Source organism: Vicia villosa, linkage group LG2, assembly GCF_029867415.1.
Source record: "Vicia villosa cultivar HV-30 ecotype Madison, WI linkage group LG2, Vvil1.0, whole genome shotgun sequence".
Taxonomy (NCBI): Eukaryota; Viridiplantae; Streptophyta; class Magnoliopsida; order Fabales; family Fabaceae; genus Vicia; species Vicia villosa.
The window spans coordinates 75,467,515-75,471,375 of record NC_081181.1 but is presented as its reverse complement, the minus strand read 5'-3'; positions in this window follow the sequence as shown (position 1 = coordinate 75,471,375).

Sequence of the window (3,861 nt, the reverse complement as noted above, 5' to 3'; positions counted from 1 at the left end):
CAATTGATGTATGATCTTAGGGTCAAAAATTGGGGTATGACAGATGCCCCTATTTAAGTTTCTTCGATTTGGAGATACGATGATTGGAAATCTTCGTTTTGACAAAAATGGAAGAGACTTAAATATATAAAACACAATTTTTGAGCCTAAGATGCAATGCAATGTTAATGAATGCATGTGATGATAATAAAGCATGACAACACTGGGGAGTAACAAGTGATCCACTGGGGAAAACAAATGTCTTGCTATAACTCCGCTTGGGGAAACAAATGTCTTAGAAGCTCCACTGGGGAAGGCAAGACTTTGTTGGAGAGACGGAACTTTGGTGGGAAAAGAAACTTCTCTGGGGAAAACACTTCGCGTCAGAGAGGTTATTGCATCCTCTTTCACTGGGGATGAGAAAAAGGGAATCATCCTCTTTCACTGGGGATGAGAAAGTATGCATCAGAATGCCAATCTTCCATTAACAGAAACCACACCATCGTACCACTGATGATTGAAGAGATGTACCGCCGTACCACTGACGATAACATATACCAACGTCCCACTGAAGGCATGAAGAGAGATATACCACCCTACCACTGATGATATAAAAGAGATAATTCATCGGCGTACCACTGACGGTAGCATATACCAACGTTCCACTGAAGGCATGAAGAAGAAATATACCACCGTACCACTGATGACATGAAGAGATATACCACCGCACCACTGATGATATGAAGAGAGATATACCACCGTACCACTGATGATATGAGGAGAGAATACATCGACGTTCCACTGACGATGAAGATAACAAAATACACCAACATTCTACTGAAGGTGAACTACCAACGTCCCACTGGAGGTAGAAAGAGATGTATCTCCGTACCATTAACGATAACACATACCCACGTTCCATTGAAGGTATTGAAGAGAACTACATCGACGTACCACTGACGATGAAGATAACAAAATACACCAACGTTCCATTGAAGGTGAACTACCAACGTCCCACTGAAGGTATTGAAGAGAAATACATCGACGTACCACTGACGATGAAGATACAAAAATACACCAACGTTCCACTGAAGGTATTGAAGAGAAATACATCGACGTACCACTGACGATGAAGATACCAAAATACACCAACATTCCACTGAAGGTGAACTACCAACGTCCCACTGGAGGTAGAAAGAGATGTATCGCCGTACCATTAACGATAACACATACCCACGTTCCATTGAAGGTATTGAAGAGAACTACATCGACGTACCACTGACGATGAAGATAAAAAAATACACCAACGTTCCACTGAAGGTGAACTACCAACGTCCCACTGAAGGTATTGAAGAGAAATACATCGACGTACCACTGACGATGAAGATACCAAAATACACCAACGTTCCACTGAAGGTATTGAAGAGAAATACATCGACGTACCACTGACGATGAAGATACCAAAATACACCAACGTTCCACTGAAGGTGAACTACGAACGTCCCACTGGAGGTAGAAAGAAATGTATCGCCGTACCACTAACGATAACACATACCCACGTTCCACTGAAGGTATTGAAGAGAAATACATCGACGTACCACTGACGATGAAGATACCAAAATACACCAACGTTCCACTGAAGGTGAACTACCAACGTCCCACTGGAGGTAGAAAGAAATGTATCGCCGTACCACTAACGATAACACATACCCACGTTCCACTGAAGGTATTGAAGAGAAATACATCGACGTACCACTGACGATGAAGATGACAAAATACACCAACATTCCACTGAAGGTGAACTACCAACGTCCCACTGGAGGTAGAAAGAGATGGTGTACGAGGATGACATAATCAAGCATGTCCCAAACTGAACACCAGAGCAGAAACTGCTAGCAATCTTTTGATGGCTTTGAAGTTGAGAGAACACAGTAGTTGAGTTCTAAACCAAACTCGAACCAGGCCAAAGGTGTATTGAGTGGAATACGTTCTTCTGCATATGAATACATCAACATATCCATTCCTTGTAATGCACTCATGAATCAAAGTAAAACTTCTTTTATAATTTTCAAAAGGAGTTTGTTGAAATCAATTTTCTCTTTGTTTCAAAAATTACTATCAACAATAAATGACATTTTGAGAGATATGAAAGAAATAAGATTGCCAATAAAAAGATAAAGGCTCAAACTTTTTTAATAGAATGGTAGCCTGCAAAAGGCAAGACCCCATGGATTATTACAAAGTTTGGAAAGTGGTAATTTTGTGGAAAAGGTACAATGAAATGTAATGACCCCATCCTCTCTCTCAACTGGGAATTCCTGAGCAAAGGCTTCCGTTGAAAAGTGTCGAACTTCTTCATGATAAACAGATGACTGCTGATGATCAAGTCTTGTCTAATGTAGTTACTTGCCATGAATCCCTAACTTTTGCCTGGACCGCCCTTTCGGGTTTTCAGTCCACCGGGTATTTTATTCTGTTTATGTCTCTAATTTTTGCCTGGATCACCCTTTCGGGTTTTCAATCCACCGAGACGCTCTTTTTTGCCTAAGCCGCCCTTTCGGGTTTTCGACTTAGCGAGCTGTTCTTTTATTATTTAGGCGAAGTATTTCTTGACTACATCAGCATTCATGGGACGTGGGAGCTCTTCTCCATCCATAGTTGCAAGAATTAATGCACCGCCAGAGAAGGCTTTCTTAACAACATATGATCCTTCAAAATTAGGAGTCCACTTGCCCCTTGAATCGGAGGTGAAAGACAAGATCCTTTTGAGCACGAGGTCGCCTTCTCTGAATACACGAGGTCGAACCTTCTTATCAAATGCTTTCTTCATTCTTTTCTGGTATAACTGAACATGGCATAAAGCCGTCATTCTCTTTTCTTCTATCAAATTCAATTGATCAAACCTGCTCTGACACCATTCAGCCTCAGATAACTTGGTTTCCATTAAAACTCTCAATGATGGAATCTCAACCTCGACGGGGAGCACTGCTTCCATGCCATAAACCAAAGAAAAGGGGGTTGCCCCGGTTGAAGTACGAACAGATGTACGGTACCCATGTAAAGCAAATGGGAGCATCTCATGCCAGTCCTTGTACGTAACAACCATCTTTTGCATAATTTTCTTAATCTTCTTATTTGCTGCTTCAACAGCTCCATTCATCTTTGGCCTATAAGGCGAAGAGTTGTGGTGTTCAATCTTGAAGCTTTCACACAATTCTCTCATCATGCTATTGTTCAGATTCGAGCCATTATCAGTGATGATCTTGCTCGGTACACCATATCTGCAGATGATGCTGTTCTTGATAAATTTGACCACAACTTGCTTTGTTACATTAGCATATGAAGCAGCTTCTACCCACTTGGTAAAGTAATCGATTGCTACCAGGATGAATCGATGTCCATTCGAAGCCTTGGGTTCAATCATGCCAATCATATCAATACCCCACATAGAGAAAGGCCATGGGGAAGAAATAACATTGAGAAGTGTCGGAGGCACATGAATCTTGTCAGCATACACTTGACACTTGTGACACTTCTTTACAAACTTGTAGCAGTCAGATTCCTTTGTCAACCAATAGTAACCTGCTCTAAGCATCTTTTTAGCCATCGAATGTCCATTGGCATGAGTACCAAAAGATCCTTCATGAATTTCATGCATCAACATGTCTGCTTCGTGTCTATCCACGCATCTGAGCAAGACCATGTCATAATTCCTTTTATACAAAACATCAGCATTGATGAAGAAACTGCCAGCCAATCTCCTCAAAGTTTTCTTATCTTTATTTGATGCCCCAAGTGGGTATTCTTGAGTCTGAAGGAAGTGCTTAATATCGAAATACCAAGGCTTTTCATCTGTTGCTTCCTCAACTGCAAATACATGAG